This window comes from Apium graveolens, unplaced genomic scaffold (assembly GCF_009905375.1).
Source record: "Apium graveolens cultivar Ventura unplaced genomic scaffold, ASM990537v1 ctg7422, whole genome shotgun sequence".
NCBI classification, from domain to species: domain Eukaryota; kingdom Viridiplantae; phylum Streptophyta; class Magnoliopsida; order Apiales; family Apiaceae; genus Apium; species Apium graveolens.
The window spans coordinates 38457-52210 of NW_027420318.1; positions in this window are offsets into that span (position 1 = coordinate 38457).

The window sequence follows — 13754 nt, forward strand, 5'->3', positions numbered from 1 at the left end:
ATTTATATTTTAATATTTTTGAATTAATATTTTAAACTAAAATGTTTAAATTTAATATTGAATTTAAAATTTTTGAGTGAAAATGTATTTTTTAATTATTTGTTCGAAATAGTATTTTCGAATTTTTATTATAAGGGATTATTTTGAGTTTTATGTTTTTTTTAATATTGTGAGTTTTATGTTTTTTTTATTTTTCTTGTACTTGTCCAATTTAGTTTATCAATTTTTAATTTATAGTAAACGAATATAACGCTAAAAATTGAAAATGTGGAAAACTAAAAAAAAATGGAATTTTATCGATTTTTCGTTAGCTATAAAAAATATAAAACAACTCAGCCCCGGAATATTAAATATATTTTGTAAAAAATAAAAAAAATACCCTCTGCCACCTACAACACTGTTTCATTGCGGCTAGTGCAATGAAACATTGTCGGAGGACGTTGTTTTAAATGTAACGGTTCGTCCTCGCTTTACTTTTTCTACTTGATTTTTTTTCTTAAAAATTAATTTTTTAATAATTTTTTGAACTTATATTTTGATATTTTTGAATTAATATTTTAAACTAAAATATTTAAATTTAATATTGAATTTAAAATTTTTGAGTGAAAAAGTATTTTTTAATTATTTGTTCGAAATAGTATATTCGAATTTTTATTATAACATAATATTGTGAGTTTTATATTTTTTTTAATATTGTGAGTTTTATGTTTTTTAATTTTTCTTGTACTTGTCCAATTTAGTTTATCAATTTTTAATTTATAGTAAACGGATATAATGCTAAAAATTGAAAAATGTGGAAAACTAAAAAAAATGGAATTTTATCGATTTTTCGTTAACTATAAAAAAAATATAAAACAACTCAGCCCCCGGAATGCTAAATATTTTTCGTAAAAAATAAAAAAAATATCATTTGCCACCTACAGCATTGTTTCATTGTGGTTAGTGGAATGAAACATTGTTGTAGGACGTTGTTTTAAATTTAACGGTTCTTCCTCGCTTTATTTTTCTAATTTTATTTTTTTGTTAAAAATGAATTTTTAAATATTTTTTCGAACTTATATTTTGATATTTTTGAATTAATATTTTAAACTAAAATATTTAAATTTAAATATTGAATTTAAAATTTTTGAGTGAAAATGTATTTTTAAATTATTTTTAAATCTTATATTTTGATATTTTTGAATTAATATTTTAAACTAAAATATTTAAATTTAATATTGGATTTAAAATTTTTGAGTGAAAAAGTATTTTTTAATTATTTGTTCGAAATAGTATATTCGAATTTTTATTATAACGGAATATTTTGAGTTTTATATTTTTTTTAATATTGTGAGTGTTATGTTTTTTTATTTTTCTTGTACTTGTCCAATTTAGTTTATCAATTTTTAATTTATAGTAAACGGATATAATGCTAAAATTTGAAAATATGGAAAACTAAAAAAAATGGAATTTTTTCGATTTTTCGTTAACTATAAAAAAATATAAAACAACTCAGCCCCCGGAATGCTAAATATTTTTCGTAAAAAATAAAAAAATATCCTTTGTCACCTACAACATTGTTTCATTGGAGATAGTGCAATGAAACATTGCAGTAGGATGTTGTTTTAATTGTAACGGTTCTTCCTCGCTTTGTTTTTCTAATTTTATTTTTTTTGTTTAAAATGAATTTTTAAATATTTTTTCGAACTTATATTTTGATATTTTTGAATTAATATTTTAAACTAAAATATTTAAATTTAATATTGAATTTAAAATTTTTGAGTAAAAATGTATTTTTTAATTATTTGTTCGAAATAGTATTTTCGAATTTTTAATATAAGGGATTATTTTGAGTTTTATGGTTTTTTTAATATTGTGAGTGTTATGTTTTTTTATTTTTCTTGTACTTGTCCAATTTAGTTTATCAATTTTTAATTTATAGTAAACAGATATAATGCTAAAAATTGAAAATGTGTAAAACTAAAAAAAATGGAATTTTATCGATTTTTCGTTAACTATAAAAAAATATAAAACAACTCAGCCCCCGGAATGCTAAATATTTTTCGTAAAAAATAAAAAAAAATATCCTTTGCCACCTACAAAATTGTTTCATTGCAGCTAGTGCAATGAAACATTGGTGTAGGACGTTGTTTTAAATGTAACGGTTCCTCCTCGCTTTATTTTTTCTACATTATTTTTTTTGTCAAAAATTAATTTTTTAATAATTTTTTGAACTTATATTTTGATATTTTTGAATTAATATTTTAAACTAAAATATTTAAATTTAATATTGAATTTAAAATTTTTGAGTGAAAAAGTATTTTTTAATTATTTGTTCGAAATAGTATATTCAAATTTTTATTATAACGGAATATTGTGAGTTTTATATTTTTTTTAATATTGTGAGTTTAATGTTTTTTTATTTTTCTTGTACTTGTCCAATTTAGTTTATCAATTTTTAATTTATAGTAAACGGATATAATGCTAAAAATTGAAAATGTGGAAAACTAAAAAAAATGAAATTTTATCGATTTTTCGTTAACTATAAAAAAATATAAAACAACTTAGCCCCGGAATACTAAATATTTTTCGTAACAAATAAAAAACATACCCTCTGCCACCTACACCACTGTTTCATTGCCGCTAGTGCAATGAAACATTGCCGGGGGACGTTGTTTTAAATGTAACGGTTCCTCCTCGCTTTATTTTTTCTACTTTATTTTTTTTGTTAAAAATGAATTTTTAAATATTTTTTCGAACTTATGTTTTTATATTTTTTAATTAATATTTTAAACTAAAATATTTAAATTTAATATTGAATTTAAAATTTTTGAGTGAAAATATATTTTTTAATTATTTGTTCGAAATAGTATTTTCGAATTTTTAATATAAGGGATTATTTTGAGTTTTATTTTTTTTTTAATATTGTGAGTGTTATGTTTTTTTATTTTTCTTGTACTTGTCCAATTTAGTTTATCAATTTTTAATTTATAGTAAACGGATATAATGCTAAAAATTGAAAATGTGTAAAACTAAAAAAAAATGGAATTTTATCAATTTTTCGTTAACTATAAAAAAATATAAAACAACTCAGCCCCCGGAATGCTAAATATTTTTCGTAAAAAATAAAAAAAAATATCTTTTGCCACCTACAACATTGTTTCATTGCGGCTAATGCAATGAAACATTGTTGTAGGACATTGTTTTAAATTTACGGTTTCTCCTCGCTTTATTTTTTCTACTTTATTTTTTTTGTCAAAAATTAATTTTTTAATAATTTATTGAACATATATTTTGATATTTTTGAATTAATATTTTAAACTAAAATATTTAAATTTAATATTGAATTTAAAATTTTTGAGTGAAAAAGTATTTTTTAATTATTTGTTCGAAATAGTATATTCAAATTTTTATTATAACTGAATATTGTGAGTTTTATATTTTTTTTAATATTGTGAGTTTTATGTTTTTTTATTTTTCTTCTACTTGTCCAATTTAGTTTATCAATTTTTAATTTATAGTAAACGGATATAATGCTGAAAATTGAAAATGTGGAAAACTAAAAAAAATGGAATTTTATCGATTTTTCGTTAACTATAAAAAAATATAAAACAACTCAGCCCCCGGAATTCTAAATATTTTTCGTAAAAAATAAAAAAAAATATCCTTTGCCACCTACACCATTGTTTCATTGCGGCTAGTGCAATGAAACATTGTTGTAGGACGTTGTTTTAATTGTAAAGGTTCTTCCTCGTTTTATTTTTCTAATTTTTTTTTTTAAAAATGAATTTTTAAATATTTTTTCGAAGTTATATTTTGATATTTTTGAATTAATATTTTAAACTAAAATATTTAAATTTAATATTGAATTTAAAATTTTTTAGTGAAAATATATTTTTTAATTATTTGTTCGAAACAGTATTTTCGAATTTTTATTATAAGGGATTATTTTGAGTTTTTGTTTTTTTTTAATATTGTGAGTGTTATGTTTTTTTATTTTTCGCGTACTTGTCCAATTTAGTTTATCAATTTTTAATTTATAGTAAACGAATATAATGCTAAAAATTGAAAATGTGGAAAACTAAAAAAAATGGAATTTTATCGATTTTTCGTTAACTATAAAAAAATATAAAACAACTCCGCCCCCGGAATGCTAAATATTTTTCGTAAAAAATAAAAAAAAATATCCTTTGCTACCTAGAGCATTGTTTCATTGCGGCTAGTGCAATGAAACATTGCTGTAGGACATTGTTTTAAATGTAACGTTTCTTCCTCGCTTTATTTTTCTAATTTTTTTTTTAAATGAATTTTTAAATAATTTTTTGAACTTATATTTTGATATTTTTGAATTAATATTTTAAACTAAAATATTTAAATTTAATATTGAATTTAAAATTTTTGAGTGAAAAAATATTTTTTAATTATTTGTTCGAAATAGTATATTCGAATTTTTACTATAACCAAATATTGTGAGTTTTATATTTTTTTTAATATTGTGAGTTTTATGTTTTTTTATTTTTCTTGTACTTGACCAATTTAGTTTATCAATTTTTAATTTATAGTAAACGAATATAATGCTAAAAATTGAAAATGTGAAAAACTAAAAAAAATGGAATTTTATCGATTTTTCGTTAACTATAAAAAAATATAAAACAACTTAGCCCCGAAATACTAAATATTTTTCGTAACAAATAAAAAAAATACCCTGTGCCACCTACAACTTTGTTTCATTGCGGCTAGTGCAATGAAACATTGCCGGAGGACGTTGTTTTAAATGTAACGTTTCTTCCTCGCTTTATTTTCCTAATTTTATTTTTTTTTAAAATGAATTTTTAAATAATTTTTTGAACTTATATTTTGATATTTTTGAATTAATATTTTAAACTAAAATATTTAAATTTAATATTGGATTTAAAATTTTTGAGTGAAAAAGTATTTTTTAATTATTTGTTCGAAATAGTATATTCGAATTTTTATTATAACGGAATATTTTGAGTTTTATATTTTTTTTAATATTGTGAGTTTTATGTTTTTTTATTTTTCTTGTACTTGTCCAATTTAGTTTATCAATTTTTAATTTATAGTAAACGGATATAATGCTAAAATTTGAAAATATGGAAAACTAAAAAAAATGGAATTTTTTCGATTTTTCGTTAACTATAAAAAAATATAAAACAACTCAGCCCCCGGAATGCTAAATATTTTTCGTAAAAAATAAAAAAATATCCTTTGTCACCTACAACATTGTTTCATTGGAGATAGTGCAATGAAACATTGCAGTAGGATGTTGTTTTAATTGTAACGGTTCTTCCTCGCTTTGTTTTTCTAATTTTATTTTTTTTGTTTAAAATGAATTTTTAAATATTTTTTCGAACTTATATTTTGATATTTTTGAATTAATATTTTAAACTAAAATATTTAAATTTAAATATTGAATTTAAAAATTTTGAGTGAAAATGTATTTTTTAAATATTTGTTCGAAATAGTATTTTCGAATTTTTATTATAAGGGAATATTTTGAGTTTTATGTTTTTTTTAATATTGTGAGTTTTATGTTTTTTTATTTTTCTAGTACTTGTCCAATTTAGTTTATCAATTTTAAATTTATAGTAAACGAATATAATGCTAAAAATTGAAAATATGAAAAACTAAAAAAGATGGAATTTTATCGATTTTTCGTTAACTATAAAAAAATATAAAACAACTCAGACCCCGGAATGCTAAATATTTTTCGTAAAAAATAAAAAAAGCATTGTTTAATTGCGGCTAGTGCAATGAAACATTGCCGGAGGACGTTGTTTTAAATGTAACGTTTCTTCCTCGCTTTATTTTTCTAATTTTATTTTTTTTTAAAAATGAATTTTTAAATAATTTTTTGAACTTATATTTTGATATTTTTGAATTAATATTTTAAACTAAAATATTTAAATTTAATATTGAATTTAAAATTTTTGAGTGAAAAAGTATTTTTTAATTATTTGTTCGAAATAGTATATTCGAATTTTTATTATAACGGAATATTGTGAGTTTTATATTTTTTTTAATATTGTGAATTTTATGTTTTTTTATTTTTCTTGTACTTGACCAATTTAGTTTATCAATTTTTAATTTATAGTAAACGAATATAATGCTAAAAATTGAAAATATGGAAAACTAAAAAAAATGGGATTTTATCGATTTTTCGTTAACTATAAAAAAATATAAAACAACTTAGCCCCGGAATGCTAAATATTTTTCGTAACAAATAAAAAAAGCATTGTTTCATTGCGGCTAGTGCAATGAAACATTGTTGTAGGACGTTGTTTTAAATGTAATGGTTCTTCCTCGCTTTATTTTTTTAATTTTATTTTTTTTGTTAAAAATGAATTTTTAAATATTTTTTCGAACTTATATTTTGATATTTTTCAATTAATATTTTAAATTAAAATATTTAATTTTAAATACTGAATTTAAAATTTTTGAGTTAAAATGTATTTTTTAATTATTTGTTCGAAATAGTATTTTCGAATTTTTAATATAAGGGATTATTTTGAGTTTTATGTTTTTTTTAATATTGTGAGTGTTATGTTTTTTTATTTTTCTTGTACTTGTCCAATTTAGTTTATCAATTTTTAATTTATAGTAAACGGATATAATGCTAAAAATTGAAAATGTGGAAAACTAAAAAAAATAGAATTTTATCGATTTTTCGTTAACTATAAAAAATATAAAACAACTCAGCCCCCGGAATGCTAAATATTTTTCGTAAAAAATTTAAAAAATATCCTTTGCCACCTACAACATTGTTTCATTGCGGCTAGTGCAATGAAACATTGCTGTAGGACGTTGTTTTAAATGTAACGGTTATTCCTCGCTTTATTTTTTTAATTTTATTTTTTCTGTTAAAAATAAATTTTTAAATATTTTTTCGAACTTATATTTTGATATTTTTGAATTAATATTTTAAACTAAAATATTTAAATTTAAATATTGAATTTAAAATTTTTGAGTGAAAATGTATTTTTTAATTATTTGTTCGAAATAGTATTTTCGAATTTTTATTATAAGGGAATATTTTGAGTTTTATGTTTTTTTTAATATTGTGAGTTTTATGTTTTTTTATTTTTCTTGTACTTGTCCAATTTAGCTTATCAATTTTTAATTTATAGTAAACGAATATAATGCTAAAAATTGAAAATGTAGAAAACTAAAAAAAATGAAATTTTATCAATTTTTCGTTAGCTATAAAAAAATATAAAACAACTCAGCCCCGGAATGCTAAATATTTTACGTAACAAATAAAAAAAATACTTTCTGCCACCTACAACATTGTTTCATTGCGACTAGTGCAATGAAACTGGAGGACGTTGTTTTAAATGTAACAGTTCTTCCTCGTTTTATTTTTCTAATTTTTTTTTTAAAAATGAATTTTTAAATATTTTTTCGAAGTTATATTTTGATATTTTTGAATTAATATTTTAAACTAAAATATTTAAATTTAATATTGAATTTAAAATTTTTGAGTGAAAATGTATTTTTTAATTATTTGTTCGAAACTGTATTTTCGAATTTTTATTATAAGGGATTATTTTGAGTTTTAAGTTTTTTTTAATATTGTGAGTGTTATGTTTTATTATTTTTCTTGTACTTGTCCAATTTAGTTTATCAATTTTTAATTTATAGTAAACGGATATAATGCTAAAAATTGAAAATGTGGAAAACTAAAAAAAATGGAATTTTATCGATTTTTCGTTAACTATAAAAAAATATAAAACAACTCAGCCCCCGGAATGCTAAATATTTTTCGTAAAAAATAAAAAAAATACTTACTACTTGCCTGAATTTAAACACCTAAAGCTACAGAGGTGGCACCTAAAAACATGGAACTACTCCTACTTCTACTCCATCTCCATCAGCCTTGTTCAATAGTGTTGCACATTGCAACACTACAACTGAGCTGCAACACAAGATTTGTGTCTATTGTAACATCATTTTTATAGTATTGCAGTTACTTAAAAATTTGGGCAATTATAACAGAAAGTTATCTTTGCATTATAAAAATATAGCATATGGCCATCTATGACGTAGTCTATAATCATAAACTATCGTGCAAGTTACAACTAGAAATCCATGTACCGATTCATGCGTTGCAACTAAAATTCATGAGCCCCGATTTTTGATCAATAGCAAAATTCATAGTAGGATGAAATTAATTTTGATTTTAGGATCAACTATCCTTCCTTAATTCCTTGATATTCTCCTTAAACAGGTGTGCACCCATAAATTTTCTGGTTCAAATTGAATGGATTTGTGACTAATATCAAAACTTTGGGAGACAATCGAGGAAAAATATGTGGTGAAGACCTCCTTCATTCAGTACCAGCATAAATGGAGAAGAAATTTAGAAACATTTTAGAAACATTGTAAGTCTTAGTCAATTACTACAAAATGGGAACAACGGTGTTAAATGTCAGCTATTTGTAGGTATATGATAGAGTAGGAAGGTTACTTATGAAGGTAAAAAAGACGATAAACTAGTAGACCTTATAAGATTTTGCTTGAAACTAGCAAAATGTTCATATGAGCATACAGTTTATACTAAATGTCAAGGGAGATGTTGATCTGATGATTACGGGTAATAATGTTAGTAACATCAACAAATTCAAGAGGCATATGAACTAGAATTTTGAAACGAATTACCTTGGAATATTATCGTACTAATTGGGTTTTAAAGTGAACCTATAAAAGATATTTATAGAGTTAAAGCAAGCAACATAAATAAAAAATTCTTCTCAATAAGGCTTTACTTAGTGAATGCAAAATTATCAAATATCCAATGGAAATTAATATTCAACTGAGCAAACGTAGGGAAGGCGGTAAAGTTTATTATTTTTAAGAGCTTCATAGTCTTAGGTATTTTGTTCATCCCAAATATAATATAGCGTTCCATGTTAGTATCGTTAGTAGGTACATAAAGCGTTCCACGACTCTCCACATGAATCTACTAAATTGAGTTTTAAGATACATGAAGGGAAATGTCGATTGTGGTTTGTGCTACGCAAAGGGGACCGGAAATTACTTACTTTCAAGATACTAAGATAGTGACTTAACATGTAACACTAAGGATTAAAAGAGCCTTGGTGAAATGGCATTTTTTTTGAAAGATAGTCTGATCACTTGGGTATCTCAGAAATGTTAATGTGTGTCTTTGAGTTTGTGCGAAGCTGAGTTTATGGCCGCTACAGGTGTTGTGTGTCATAAGGTGTAGCTTAGTAATTTACTTCGTTGGATTGGTAATTAATATAGACAATAAATCGTTGAAATAATTGACCAAAAATCATGTGTTCCATTGGAGGAGTGAGCATATCGATATTCAATATATCTTTATGTGATATTGTATGGAACATGGAAAAATTATAATCAGACATATTAGTTTAGGAGACAGCGTGCAGATATTCTAAGCAAATCCACGTGGCTACTGTAAAGTTGAGAGAATGAGAGATTTGCTTAGCATTAAAAATCTGCAGTCTGGAGTTCAGATTACGGGGTTGTCTGTTGAAAATATAATTTAAGCTTAGGTTCAATTAATAATTGTTATTTGTAGAATATTCACTAGAGCACATGAGAATAAGTCTTAGCATAGTTAAGTTTTTCAGGACTTAGTTTTAGTAAGTGGTATCATTTTATGAGTCTGATGCTTATTTCTAGCTAGCTACTATTTCCATTATAGAGTAATTTGTATTCAGCTTTTCGTTAAAGAAGTAATACAATATTTTGCATTACTATATCTTCTCTTCTTCTGTATATACAAAATTTACTTTCTGAGTTTTGTGTTTATATATATACCAGAGTTTAAGCCAATATATTTTGAACGATCCATCACAACCCTCTCATTTTTCAAAATATTATTATTACTATTCTTAATCTCCGATCATTATTATATTCCTTATATTTACGAGAATCTAATAGGACTTATAGACTTCAGTTTGTTTATTAGACAAAAGCTAATAATTCTATAAGACAAAGACGTTATTAGTCTTGTACGCATTTTACATAGCGGACGGCTGCAAAAATGATTTATGTTAACATATCAAACGAGGACGAACGACGATCAATTTTATCGGTTAATAAATTCCACAAAGGGAAGAAATTTGCGAAACATGCCATAGAAGGGAGAACTTAGCGAATCATTAATATGTTCGAACAAATATAATTGATAGAAAGCAAACTAACTAAGAAAAGGGAGTGAAGCGAGGATGTGTAAAAGAATGCTTTGTACGCTTCTGGTTACATTATACACAGCGGGTAAATGATATATCTGCGGCTTGTCATCTTAAGAATGATAATACTCTTCGTTTCGTCGATACCCATCAATATCAAAGACTTGTTGAGGAAACCCATCCATCTTCTCTATTTTAGTACACGCATGGAAAAGCAGTTGTCATCATGATAGGGATTTCAATATTTGAAAACTTTAATTCACTATAGATGTATCTCTTTTCTTTACGTATTTAACCTTGCAATCCATCAAAGTTATCAAAATTTGAAATGGTCAAGTTCTTGCATGAAGACTTCTATGGAAATTTTGTAAATTTCTAATCATTTGTCAATATTGTATACATGTACTAGATTTTTCTACGGTGAAAGGTAAATATTTTTAAATTCATGATTTTTCTGGATTCTTAAATTCTTAAATTTCCAATGTACAATTTGTATATGCATCTGTCACTTACGATGTTGTCGTGCAATACGTTGTCCGTCTATACGGGTGTGGTTTAGTTTGGTACCTACCAACCCTTTTTAATGGTACTGACTTTAGAATTTAATTAATATTTAATAAATTTTAAATTTTATATTATTTATAGTTTTGATATAAATAATAAATACTAAAATTAAATTAATATATAATTATAACCATATTGTTTTAGATAAAAATTTAGGATGTAATTATTGCTAGTGTTCGTGAGCTTTGAGGCTCGATTTGACTGCAGTTGTGCTTCTTGACTCGATCTGCCTTAACAAGATACCTACGTACCTTTTTGTATGCCAAGGATCAAGTAAAAACGTAGTTCTAATTTATGAGGGGAGACCCCTTATATAGGCATGAGATGCCTTAAAATTAGATTAAGGTTAGGAGACTTGGTGAACAAGTCTCAAATTTAGAGTGAACTTTGGAGTCCTATGATGAATGAAATTAAATCCTTATCCTATGAGATTTCTTGAAAGCATATCTCCAAGAAGTTGTGTCCTTATTTAGGCTTTAGTTATCAGTTGATTTTTCCCATATTAATTAATTATTAAATTAATTAATATTCAGCGTATTTGGGCATTCATAAATGGGCCTTGTAAGCAGCCCAAGTCAGGTGTAATTAATTATGTATTAAAGACATAATCGAGGTTTATTTTATCCCCTATCATTTGCCCCCTAACTTTTGGGAAATCGTATTGGATTTTGCTGAATTTAAGTTCATTTAATTTTCAGGAATTTTCTAGAAATTTTCCTTAATTTCCAGGAAATATTTATAATTTTAAGGAATTTTTAGGAATATTCCTTAATTTCCAGAAAATATTTATAATTTTCAAGAATTTTCTATTTCTTTTTTCTTTTTTTTTAATATATAATTTCGACGAGGAATCCATTCGATCGGGATCCTAGTCGAATTATGGTCCCAAAAGCCCTGGTCGAAGCTACTTTCGGTCAGGTTGGTTCGATCAGAATCCTGACCGAATTCGGTCAGGAACAATTCAAATATGACCGAATTATGCTCCCTTTTTGCCTTGCTCATGGAGTAATTCGACCAGGATCATTCGACCAGGAATCCTGACCGAATTTGGTCAGGATTTAACGTTGACTTTGGGCTTTCTGATCAAATTAAGGGTCTTTAATTCTTCATCGAAAGTTTATTCGACCAGTACCTTTCGATCACGATCCTGGTATTAATTTAGGTCAGAATTTCTTATTTTTAACAGAATCCTAACCGAATTATTGGCCAAAAATTCCTGATCATGGGTTATTTCGACTAGGATCATTCGATCAGAACTCCTAACCGAAATTAGGTCATGATTTTTTTTATTTTTGACCATAATTTTTTAGGTCGAGATTTTTGATTAAATTTTTTCATCTTCAATCAGGATGCGTCTATGGGCGTTGTTAAGGGGCTTTCCTTTTGGCCCATCTCTACCTGGGATTTCCTTTTGGCTCATTATTTATCTGGACTTTTCTTTTGGCCCACTATTCCAGAATATTCTGGAAACTATAAATATATATTTATTATTATTATATTTGATTTATCCAGGAAATTTCTGGAACTTTCTTGATTTTGGGCTGGGCTTTTAACCTGTTATGACTGGCTGGTCTGCCCTTTTTACTGGCCCAATGACCTGTTGGGAGTCCTATATAAGAGTGGGGGGAGTGAAGTGGTTTCTCACACTTCACTTTTTCATTTCTAAACTCTCCTTTCAAAATCTCCTTCCGCATCCTTAAAGCTTTTTCCGGGGAAATCAGCCTTTTCCGGCCACCTTCTTCCTCCTTCCTCCACTTCAAGCTCTACTCCAACCTCCATTAATGGCTGGAAAAGGTTCAGAAATGGCAACGAAGATTGCTCCAGCTTCTAAGATAGGTAAGGACATTAAAATTCGCTATTCTTATATGTCGTTGATAGATATAATTAATATTAAGGGGGATGAATATCCATTCGAAACTCATTTAGACTCCTTTGATTATTGTAATAAGTGGTATAATTCAAATGCTATTAACAAACTCAACGAAATCTAGAACGTTCGTCCCCCTCTTAGAATAGTTCCTGCAGAAAGTGGTGACCGTACATGCCATTGAAAGCCCGATAATTTGTTTGTTTATACAGACGCCCTTACTGCGGAGCTTAGGTTTCCTTTCCACGAGTTTATTTACACTTTGTTAGCTTCCTCCCAATGCCTATAAAAATATTCTTTATTTCATGGTTTTGTGTGGTTTCCCTCTTTCAGTTGCTGTGTTTAGGAAAATTTTCCAGTGCTATAACAGTGCCCAAAACTCTTATGGTTGAGTTTATATTATGCAAAGGCCCAAGTGTAAACAAATTTTTAACAGTGCTTCAATTCCTGATAATAACCAACACTGAAGAGACAGTTTTGTCGGGATTAATTGGGAGAATGAAGACCGGGGCACAGTTTTTAGATCCCCCTTGGGGAAGGTCAGTGATGATAGCCCCAAATCCATTCACCTAACTCCCGAAGAGAATGCCATATATAATGATTTTATAAATAATAATGGTGAAACTCCCAGCTGGACTCTCTTAGAGGAGTTTTCTTTCATCCAAGTGGGCTTTCCTCAATCTCGTTGTAGGGTATTTTTTCTTCCCTTCTTATTTTTATTTTCTTCATGCATTATTGACACCAATTATTTTTTTTCCCTTGTATTTGCAGCCGCCAAGGAAATCAATAATAAGAACTTTCCTGTCATTGAGAAAACACCAAGAATGAAAAAGGCCCGGCTTACGGGGTTGGATCCCTGTGGTAATTCAACGGAGCCTATCTTTCTGAAGAAGCATAAAGAGCCCATAGTGGAGGCTCCTTCTGGGGGGAACTGAAACCCCAGATGCTCCTGCTACTATAGCTACTAGTGTTTTCCAGTCTCTCCGGGGATTCCATCGAGGGGATTCCGTGGTTGGTTCCAGGAAGCGCGCATGAGATTGGTCTTATCACTATGTGACCCCTAAGGACTTCACTGATATTGTGGATGGTCCAGACTTGGAGAGGGTAAAGCTTATGGGTGCCCATTCTCTAGCCTCGGTAAGGGT